Raw genomic sequence first — 12,497 nt, forward strand, 5'->3', positions numbered from 1 at the left:
GCAGTGTTTTCACGTTGAGTTTGATTATTGGGATGGGCTGATCAGCCAGGAATGGAATGTTGTTATGAGGTTTGGATTAGTTCTGTGAGCCAGATTGGTTGTTTGATTGGTTATTGCTGGTAGTAGGCTTGGTTGGGATGGTCATAGTTTGGACACATTTGGCATCAATGACTCCATCATTAACAACATTCTTATTCTTAGACCAATACCTAGACTTGTCATTGGATGAGGAAGAGCCATGCGAATCTTTATTGTAAGGCTTTAGGAAACCTTTCTCTATGAGGACTCTCTCTAATGCTAAGCCTTTCTTAGCGACCTACTCAAAGGTTTCAAGACACTGACAACTCAAAGGATGAGACATTTTAGGGACAAGGTTAGGTTGAAATAATTCAATTTCATAAGATCAGGTATTTTCCCATAGAAACTTTCTAATAAGATGTTTCCATCTTTGCAAAAAGTTGGTGAGGTTCTCTCTAGTCCTATGCTTTGTGTTTCATAGGTCTATCATAGAGGCATAATTCTCAATGTTATACTCATAATGCGACACAATTTTTTTGGCCAAGTTAGGGAATGACTTAATTGAACCATGAGGTAAAGCTGAGAACAAAGAAAGGGCCAATCCACTAAGACTCTTTGGGAAAAGTTGTTGCAAGTAGACATCACTATAGGAAACCTCTTGATAGGCTATATGAAACTCTCTCACATGTTCCCTAGGGTCGCCTTTTCCTTTGTACTTGTCTAATTTAGGCATTTAAAAATCAGGAGGGTTTTGAGCCAATAAGATGGAGGGATCATAAGGACGGGGAAAAATTTACTCAAAGGTATATGATTTCTTGTGGGTGTCATCCTTTAAGTTCTTAATGAGATCCTTCATGTCGTGAATTTCCCTCATAGCATCTATTAGTTGATTTTCAACATTAGGGATGTGTTGACCTAAATTAGATCATCAGATATGTATGGATATGATTGGTATACCACCACCAATATATTGATAGGAGGAAGTGAGAATTTAATGGGAGGTGATTGGAGAGCGTGAGGTGGAAATGACACTGGTGGGTGGAAAGCTAGTGTTGATGTAGTTGTCAGAATTATTGAGAGGTGGAGATATTCTTGTTGGCATTATGAGAATCAGTATGAGGACATAATGACATTGTATGTTGTCATTGATGTCAATATGTTGCAAAGGTGTGAACCGGCATTTGTGCCAAAGTGAAGCGGTGTGCTTGTTTAAGATGAACTGGTATATGGTTACGGGAACTGGCATATGGAAGCATTGTATGACTACCGGTTGGTAGTCTCAACTTTAGGGTTTCTAGTTGTAGTGCTTCAAGTCTATGTGGCTCAACCGGTGACTTTGTACGATGAGGTAGCATGATAACAAAGAACAAGATCATGTTGCCACGTAAGCCTTGTGTGCATGAAGAAGATCTTGCCTATCTACCTCGAGAATATGAGAAGATTGTAAAATGATGATAACGTGTGATGGGTTATCAGCCGCCATGAAAACGACAGACAACGCATGATGGAGATTAATGCAGTATGCTCAACGGTCAGTATTGAACCATTTGAATTCCTTAACCTATTAGGTTTAGGGTTTAGGGTTTATTCTTCCGACCTAACTATTTTCTATAAGGTCGATGTTGTGACTCTTTCTAGGGTTGTTGGCAAAAAGTTGTGTGTGAGTATCCAAGAGAAAGGATACATGTTTCTTGCCAGACCAAAGGGAGAGAAGTGATACCTACAGAGTGTAAGTGTAGAAGGAGAAGAGGAGCTTAAGTGGATCTGCATTGGCATTGAGTGCTGCTACTAGATCATAGTAATACTTGTTGATCTCTAACCACCTCAATAGTTGGAAAATCCCTTAACAGGGTAGCCTTAACCGGCTTGCTATAAATCTTTTAACAGGGTAACTCTAAGCTACTGAGTTTGAAGTCCTTTAGCTATTGAGTTCTTGAAATCCTCTAACAAGGTAACCTTTAACAGGGTTTAACCCTTAATCAGGTATTGTAGCCATCTCTTAACCGAGTGATCTCTAACAGGATTGGTTCCTAGCAGAACCTATTGTAATGTCTCTAACCAGACAAGGCTCCTAATAGAGTGGACTTTCAAAGAGTTCAAAAATAGCTTGTGGGTATTCATCCCCACCGTGGTTTTTCCCAATTGGGTTTCCACGTGAAAAATATGTGTGTCATGTGTGATGTTTTTATCTTGTGATGCTTTTCTATTGTTTGTCAAGCATATGATGGTTCTATGTTTTATGCCTATCAATAAAACAAGTTGAACTATCTGCTATTATGATCTGATGATAGATTACCTATTTATGCTTAAGGGTGAACTGGTAGTGTAGTCTCAAGTTGAGTGAAAGGCCAAGTGAGTAACCAGTTAATGCTTGCCTCAGACATTCTTAGCTTTACTGGTTGCACTCTATTTCAAACCGGTGTCACTGTATGCTAGTCTTCTGAAGTGTTTGTTGTCAAACCGGTTTAAGAGAAATTATTTTGTATGTACTAATTCACCCCCCCCCCTCAGTACCGGTTTGGTACTATTTTCTCATCATTGAGTTATCCATTCTTGGTGCTTAGGAAGTGGGAGGAGTAGAAGTACTAGAAGGTGCAGAGGTGGTAGGTTGTGGATTGAGAATTGGGTTGAGGAGAGGTTGATCGGTGAAGTCTCCTTCCATGGGTGTGTCAAGAATGCATCGATCAAATTTAGGGGGTAGTTAGACCCCTTGTTTGATTAGCATTCTTAAAAAATGTGCTTAGATCCATTTTGATGAGTTTGTCTATTATTTCTTGATTGTAAGGATCCTCTACAAAGGTCTCCAAGTGTGGAGAATTTTCAGGTTGGTCAATGTATTCTTCCTCTACTTGCACATCATGATCAACATAGAGGTTGGGATTGGATAACTCACTACTTTTATTGGTCATCTTTTGTTTTTTTATCACGCATGTAGAGCATACAAGGGTAACCTCCAAATTGCAAGAATGGGAAGATGAATTGAAATTGAATGGATAGGTTTGATCAAGAAAGTGATGAGGTGATGCAAAATCTGGACAAGGACTTAGCGACTTTGGATTTGATTTAGGTTTGGTTTGATTGGATTGTATGAAAGATTGAACCCTTGTATTAGGAAAAGTTTGATTTTGGATTTAGATTTGCATAGCACCTTGTTCCTTAGGTTAGGATTAGGAAAGGTGTAGGGATTAATGATGCTGGCCAAGAACAAGGTAACAACCAAGCTAGGATAAATTTAGATCTTTTGATTAAGGATTCAATTTGATTAACTCTTCTCCTACTTAGGATAGGCTAAATTCCTAAGCAATATTAGACAAGGATTAGGATTTGGATCAACCCAAATTATGAGGACTAATTAAGCGAGGTACTTGAGATAGATGGTTTCTCAAGCACCACACCAATTGGGGATCAAAAAAAGATAAAGATCTAAATCAAACTTCACAAAGTGTTGACCTTGGTTTAGGATTAATGATTAATTTATTTGAATAGGTTTGATGTACTAAGTCCTCAAAGGATGGGAAGAAAATTAATAGAAGAATGGATTGATGATGAAAGACAAAGATAGGACAGAGGTTACCCATGATGGGGAACGCACTCAATATGTGATCTCTGAGTGAGGAAGGAGGGACAAAGAGATGCAACCTCTCTTATTCATCTATTGGGATAAAGGTAACCTTTGGTTAAAAGAATAGGTTCTTAATGGTTCTTGGTCAAATTCATTGTTGAAGTCATGTAGGTAATCATGGAAATGGTGCAAAAAGATTGGTGTTTCAATAGGATTTTACAATTTTTGTATAAGAAGCTTTTGCATTTTAGGATTCTCTTGAGAGTCGGCTTCTTTTTCTTAACTTGATGATAGATTGACCTTTTCGGATGCTTAAGGGACCTTTGGCTATGGTGCATGGATGAGGATTGACTAGAAATTTAATTTAGGCAGAGATAACAAAACGGAGGCCAAGAAGATAAATTGTAGTCGCAGACAATAATTTATGAACGCCGGTAGAAAAACAAAGGTGGAGACAACAAATTACAATCTAACAGCAACAATGTGAAATTTTATGGATTTGGTCAAAACTTTTGGTCAAATTTGTGAATGTTGAGTTTGTTTGTCTTGAAAAGAGATACCAAATAGGAATACATGTTGGCCAAGGAGATGCTTGAGTCAAGCGTGAGATGGGGGCCCTAGATTAGCCCGATGTTACAAAGTCACTGGTATGTACAATTGAAGACAAGTGAAAGCATGTGTTACCTAGGCTAGAAAGAGGATTCTACTTGTTGCATCCCCACTTGGATTTCTCCATATACTTAGACAAAGAAGATAGAAATAAATTCAATGGCATTGGCTCCCTGTACATGACACACACTTCTCGGGCACACAAAAATATCATATCCTGAAGATCCAAAGATCTTATGAACCAAGGGACATCTATCTCGGTAGTAAATAGTACAATGCGGGGCAACTTTGGAGGTTCTACCTCCTGCACCAACAAGAAAATGGGATTTTGGCCTCTACTATAAATGGTATCTAGTCATCTTTTGGGGTATACTAGTGTCTATACATGTGGTGGTTCACTTAATTAAGAGGCTTCCCAACCCTTTGAACAAGGTTTTAACATGTCACATGGACATTGGAGGAGACATTCATCGGCATATAATAACATCACCCTCAAAAATATTTGTATAGTGTACCAAAAGAATACCGCTTGGGTCATTCCCTCTCACCCACCTATTGCATCGGGAGGCAAGCCCTCTAAAGAAATACTAAGTCATATACTCACCCATCAAAGAGGAGATAATACCAAAAACTATTTCAGGATCTAATTACAACAAAAAGGGATAGGTTTGACTTTTTGATCAACCAATCTTTCGCAAGGGGAGAGCATATACCTACTATCTTGTGCAAACACAACAAACAAGTTTTATAATTACTAATGCATGAAAATAAATATTAGCATACACTTAGTGATTAGAAACAAGTCTTCAACATATGAATCTACAACAAAAGTGTTGTATTTTATAGATTTTTATCTTGGATGATCGGGAAAGCTCCAAAACCATGAAATGATTAGCAAAAACCTTATGCAAAATTTAAAATGGCATAGACAATAAAAAGTAGGCACAGACGATAGTTTGTTTGTGCAGGCAATGAAATGCAAATGTCAAAGAAGAGGTGCACACGACATTTCAATCTCTTCAGATAATGGTTAGCCTTAAAAAAATAAAAAAAATTATAAAACTTATATTTACAAGAAACAAAAAGCTATGATACCTAAAATTTCCAAATCAACAGAAACAAAAAATACTAATTTAATGTTTTTTGCGATTTTTAAATTTTATTATTTTTTGAATGTTTTAACGGCTAAAAGTCAAAAAAAAATGCATAGAAAAATGTTAGAAAAAAGATGGCAAAACTATCATGCGTAGATGATGAAATACAAAACCTACAAAAAATAGTGTTAACTCCAAAATCTGCAGGGCAGAGACATCAGTTTTCTAGTGGAGATAGTAAAATGCGGCCATAGACGTCGATGCAAAATAGAGATGATGAAGCAAGACCTAAGATAACCTTCACAAGAAAAATCACAAAATCATCAAATAAAGGGACTTGGGGTCCCACTGGGCATGCCAAAATGAGGATGAGGAAAAATAAGTTAGTAAGATCAACTACATGCAATATAAAAGAAAACACTATAAAGCATTAAAACACGCAAATAATCTTGTTATACCTTATTTCTTAACCTCCTTTAATTGAGTGGGAAGTGGAATGTGTGGCCTTGATATCCACTTGATTTTCTCCTTATGATTAAGGAATGTGGATTTCTCTCCACTACACAACAAATTGATAGGATGGGATGATGGAATGTGGATTAGCTATGGCAAGATTTGGGTATAATATGGATGCAATGGGTGATTTCTTGACTCAAATGGATAACATGACAATGTGGAAAGGATGAATGATTTAAGAGGAGAGGAGACTCCAATTTATAGATTGGAGGGATCCAAAATGGATGAACAAGATTGAAGAAGAATGGAGAGCTATGATTTAATATGAGAGGAGGGAGATTTGAGAAGACAAGTGGAATATCCAAGAGATTTGTCATAAAGGCATTTCTTATCTCCACACAACTCAAGTACATGGGGAAGAGTTCCCCAAGTAATTTGGGAAGAGAATAAAAGAATTAAAAATTTCTTGAGAGAGGACAAGGGGAATTGAAAAATCCTAAGAAATTGGAGGCATTGGAACTGTTAAGGTTTAGGCAGATCTGGAGCAAATACAAATTAATAATTATATGCAGATTTGAATATGTATAGATGAAGAAAAAAACACAACACAAAATAACACAGAGATTTAATGTGGTTCACCAAAAATGGGCTACATACATAGAACACAGCCACCCAATCTTTTCTTATTATCCAGTAAATCAGTACAACACCATTACAATGCCTTTTACATTCTAGCCGCTTATAACATGCAATATTTAGGGCAACATACAAATTCGGTTAACAAAATTAACCCTAACCCTAAAATAATATTCTCATAATCTTTTCCTCTTACTCATATTCTCATATTCTTGTACATTTATTCTCATACATGTATGAGAAAATTTTGGGGGGAGCCTTCAGCTCCCCATTATGGCAGCCCTTCGAGCCAACACCTCTACCCAACAAATGTATAATTATTGCATGATTAGTCACCACATACCAACAATCTCCCACTTGGAAACTGATCAAGCTCCACACCACACAATCTCCCACTTGGAGACTGATCCTGACATTGCTACACTTGCATCTCCCACTGGATAAAACACCTGGACTTGGTTATTCCTTAATTCATGATTTTGAGTCAAGAAGGCCAATAGAACATGATGAGGAAATTGTTACAAGCTAGGGTTTTCATTGCACCAAAAGATCAACCTATCAATGTATGATACAATCACTAGACTAATAGAATCCATAGAAGGTTGTTAAACCATGTCATGAATCCCCATGAGCGACGCTGGCCCACTACCAATAATCCCCCTCCCAGCATCACTCATTGTGACCTATGTGATTCAAACATGTGAGCAAGCTCTGATACCACTTGTTAGATAGCTTAGATAACCAGTGAACAACTGAGAGGGGGGTGAATCAATTGTTAACATATTATAGAACTTTAAGCATTTAAACCTTATTACCAGAATACATAAACCAAATACTAGAATAGCAGATATAATAGTTAAGCACAAATATAAACCATAGAACATTTACCAACCATCCACAAAAGATAACACCAAGATTTGTACGTGAAAAACTCGATACAAGGAAACACCACAATGGGAAGCCTACCCATAGTCAAATAATACTTCTGTAGCAAGTATGTGATTACATAAAGAGGGGTATCCACATATAGAAAGGCCAATAGTTTAGAGCACACTACTCATCACAAAAGGAGCCTCACTGACTACAAAATAAATCCAGACTACAATCTGGAAAGAAGAGTGAACTGCAAGAATAAATCTCCTATGCTTGAATATAGTTCCAATTAAGCTCAGTATTGGAGGTCTTAAACCTCTCTCACAAACCCAATTTGATCACCTATGATCAACCAAAACCTCTGCATATGATTACAACCTTATTTGCACATAGATAATGCTATATCCCAAAAAACCATGAATATGCCCATGATCTACAAAGAGATCTTACATCATATTTATACCAACCTAGGACCTAAACAATTAGGTCGGCCACCTAAAAGATAATACAATAAATTCATAACATAAATCTACAATCCAATGATCAACCAAGTCGGCCTAAGACCAAAACAACATAATCTAATCAATAGATCCAACCGAAAAGGCATCGGGACCATCCACCAACACATTACATAAACTAATCAATAACCTAGCTGAATAAGATAGCATTAGGTCCGAACCCAAATCCAACACCACCGATCAAAAGGAACACGAACAAGATAACCACCAGCATCCCGAAATCCATCTGGAAATTGTGCCAACACCACTTATCATGTGCATCAAAAGATCTTCAACAAATCTTTATCTGTAGAACTCTTACGGGTGACCAAAAGGCTTACTAGAACAAATGATAGCTCCTAAGTCATCAAATCTTGAACCAGCTAATCGTGATACACATCTAAATAGCATGAATGATAGATCCAAACCAATTCCACAAACTGAAGCATACTAGATCATATTGGATCAATATCATAATCCAACCGCTCTACCAGAACCTACCAGAAACCTATAACAACCAAAACAACTAGTGTTGCCATTAATGATAAAACATAAATGCAACACATAATCAATTCCTCCAATTTGCCAACAATCTCCCCCTTTGGCATTGATGGCAACACTAGATGTGAAAAAAATCCAAGTGCCAAGAAATGCCAAACAAGTCTCCCCCAAAGGAAGATAGGAAACAATCTCCCATAAGATGATATTACAATGAAGTTAACAAACTCCCCCTATGAATGATATCCCCATTAAGCTTTGTTTTTGACATATATCTCTTTCCCTTTGACATCAATGCCAAAAATATGACATAAGCATCAAAGAAAAATCATAAATCCACTAAACCACATAGCTGACTACTCCCCCTGAGTAGTAGCACCAACACATCAATCTGGAATGAATAGTAGCTTTGTAAATGCATACCAGACTGATGCCAATCAGCATCACTCATGTCTCTACCAGAGGAGCAAAAACCCCCAATATGTCTCTGAAGTACTCAAATGATTCCTTAGGCAAAGGTTTAGTGAAGATATCTGCAATCTTCTCTTTAGTGTTCACATAAACTAGTCTGACTTCATTTGCTTCCACCTTCTCCATCAAAAAGTTGTACTTGATAGATATGTGATTTGTCTTAGAATGAAATACTGAAATTTTTTATATGTCAATAGCAGCAGAGTTATCACAATGAATAACTATGTGTTCATTACAATCCACCCTTATATCCTTCAACATTTGCTTCATCCATAGAACTTGTGTACAGTTAGTAGCAGCAACAACATACTCATCTTTAGCAATAGATAAAGAGGTACATGACTGCTTTTTGTTGATCCATGAAACAAGTTTCTTTCTAAGAAAGAAAGCTCCACCAAATGTGCTCTTCCAGTCATCAACATCTCCAACCCAATTTGTATCTATATATGCGCATAGTGTAAAATCATCATTTTTAGGATACCATAAACCCATATTCAGTTGTTCCTTGCAAATACCTGAAAATCCTTTTCACCACACTCTCATGATTCTCTCTAGGATCACTTTGATATCTTGATACAATACAAACTAAATTTATTATATCCAGTCTAGTCTAAGTCAGATATAACAAACCTCCAATCATAAACTTGTTCCTTGTAGGATTTACCAGTGTTGATGCATCTATCTTAGTCAATTTCTCACTTGCAACCATAGGAGTACCAACCGGTTTAGAATTTTCCATACCAAATTTCTTCAACAAATCCCTAGCATACTTAGTTTGCCAATAAAAATACCTTTATCATTATGAGTAATTTGCAAACCTAAGAAAAAATTCATCTCCCCAATCATAGACATCTCAAATTCATTCTTCATATTATCAGAGAATTCCATACATAACTTATCCTCACCTCCAAAAATGATAACATCAACAAAGACTTCAACAATCAATATGCCATCATCAATGATCTTATAATATAAATTACTGTCTGCATTTCCTTTAGTGAAACCAAGATTCAAATATATTTATCCAATATTGCATACCAAGCTCTAGGGGCTTGTTTCAATCCGTATAAAGCTTTCCTTAACCTGCAAACCATGTTTTTGTCATCTGAAAGTGAAAATCCATCAGATATCTCAATGTAAAATTCCCTTCAAGATCTCCATTCATAAATGCATACTTAAAATCCATTTGATAAACCTTGTAGTTCTTATGGGCAGCATAAGCAAGAAATAATCTCACAGCTTCAATCCAAGCTATCAGGGAAAAAGTCTCATCATAATCAATTCCTTCCTTTTGAGAATATCCTTTATAAACCAATCTAGCCTCATTCCTCACAACTTGTCCATTGTGAATCTTCTCAAGTTGTAATTGGCCATCCTCTAAAACAAACCACATGAAGTGGTACCTAAGCTGAATTTGATTTGTCCTTGAATGAATAGCATAATTATTTGCAAGATGAATGACACTCTAGATATCATTGTACAATAGACTATCCTCCTATGTCTTGCCCAATTCCTCGAGAAAATGTTGGAACCAAAACATCTCCTTGCTAGCTTCAATAGAAACCACATACTCAGCTTCATTGGTTGAAAGACAACAACCTTTTGTAGTCTAGAAATCCAACTAACTGTAGTTCCCCCTACAATAAAGACATACCCTGTAGTACTCCTCCTTGTATCAATATCACTTGCTAAATCAGAGTCAACAAATCCTTGTAGAGAAAATTTTGATCCTTTGAAACATAATGCCTTTGTAGTAGTACCTCTCAAATACTCAAGAATCCATTTGACAACATTCCAATGTTCCTTTCCTGGATTGCTCATATACCTGCTCATAGCTCCTACTGCATGTGCAACATATGGTTGTGTGCATGCCATCGTATACATCAAACTACCAATATCTAATGAATATAGAATGTTAGAAATTTTGGTTACCTCTTCCTGTGTCTTTGGACACATCTCTTTAGTCAATTTGAAATGACTAGCCAAAGTTTTACTAACTGATTTTGAGTTCCGCATATTAAATATTTTCAACACCTTCTTTATATACTCATTTTGGGACAAACTTAATGTTGTATTTTTTTGTCTTATGAAATCCTCATACTAAGGATTTTCTTAGTTGCACCCAAATCCTTCATAGAAAATGGCCTTGCTAGTTTATGTTTAAGTTCATTTATATGTTGCATGTTAGACCCAGTAACAAGCATGCCATCAAAATAAAGTAACAAGATAATATAACTTCCATTATAGAATCTCTTAAAATAAACACAATTATCATAATGACATCTATGGTAACCTTGTTCAACCATGAAACTATCAAATTTTAAATATCATTATTGAGGTGCTTTCTTTAGGCCACACAAACTCTTATTCAACCTACACACTAACTCCTCATTACCTTTGACCTCATCCCTATTGTTGCTACATGTAGATTTCTTCCTCCAAATCCCTATGGAGAAATGTTGTTTTAACATCTAGCTGTTCAAGATGCAAGTCTTTCGCAGCCACAAGACAAAACGGTTCTAATTGAAGTCATTTTTACAACTAGAGAAAATATTTCACCAAAATAGATACCCTTTTTCTGTGCAAATCCTTTTACCATGAGTTTGGCCTTATATCTTTTCTCTCTTCCATCCTTTTCCTTTAGTCTATAAACCCTTTTATTTGGCAAGACTCTTTTTCCTATAGGTAACGGGACTAAGTCTTAAGTCTAATTTGGCATCAGGGAATCCATTTCCTCTTTCATGCCTAACTCCCACTATTGTTTGGCATCCACCTCCATTGCTTCTTCATATCCTTTTGGTTCACCAGAATCGGTTAATAAAATAGAATACAAATAAGGAGAAAATATTTCGGGATGTCTACTTAACCTCGTAGAATGTCTAACACTTGCAAGAGTCTCTGAGATATTTTGTTATTGCTGAGCATCAAGTACCAATGGCATTTTATTCTCAGGAATCTCATCTAGCACCATGTAGTGTCAAAAATTGTACACCCTTAATTGGGTGGTACATTTACATGCTTAGGTTAGCACCCGCTTTAGTGTGTTGCATTTTGCATTTTAATTTCCCTTTAAGCATTTGATTAATTAATTTAATTAAATCTAAAGTCCTCCTTCATCCCTCTACACATCATAAAACTTGGGCCCTTTTACCTAAGTGTGCCCCTTTTATTTTATTCTTTCAATGAATTAATTCATCAAAGGCCATAATTATGTCCTATTTTGACCTTCAAGGCCCGATTTTGCATATCAAAACATCTCAAATCATTGCATCATCATGGGAATCACCTTATAATCACAATATTTTGCATCCCTAAAAATTTGGAAAAATTTTGGTCAAACCGATGTGATTCACATCATTCCCTACTTTTTCTCCCCAAATTTTGGGATCATGTTTTGGCGGTATTATAATGTTTAAACCTGACTTGGTGTGAAAAAAATATCATTTCTAGGTTGGACTATGCTCAAAAACAAAGTTAGGGTTTCATATATATAGCCTTTCCTTTCCTCAATTAAAAGATCCATCTACAAGAAATTGAAGGAGCCTCTTATGAAATGAAAGTACAGGTTATGTGGAGTCTTCAACCAAAAAATCAAGAATTTATCAAGTCTTTATCAATCATTTTCATCATTAGTTGAAGCTTTGTGGACATTGAATAATAATAGGTGATCACCGACTGTTGATTCACTTCTACCTCTCCCTTAGGGTTTGATATGGTTTCATGTTATTTTCATTTCTCTAAGTGAGTTTCACAATAATTCTTTTTAGATTTACATTCATGCTT

This window comes from Cryptomeria japonica, chromosome 7 (genome assembly GCF_030272615.1).
Source record: "Cryptomeria japonica chromosome 7, Sugi_1.0, whole genome shotgun sequence".
NCBI lineage: Eukaryota > Viridiplantae > Streptophyta > Pinopsida > Cupressales > Cupressaceae > Cryptomeria > Cryptomeria japonica.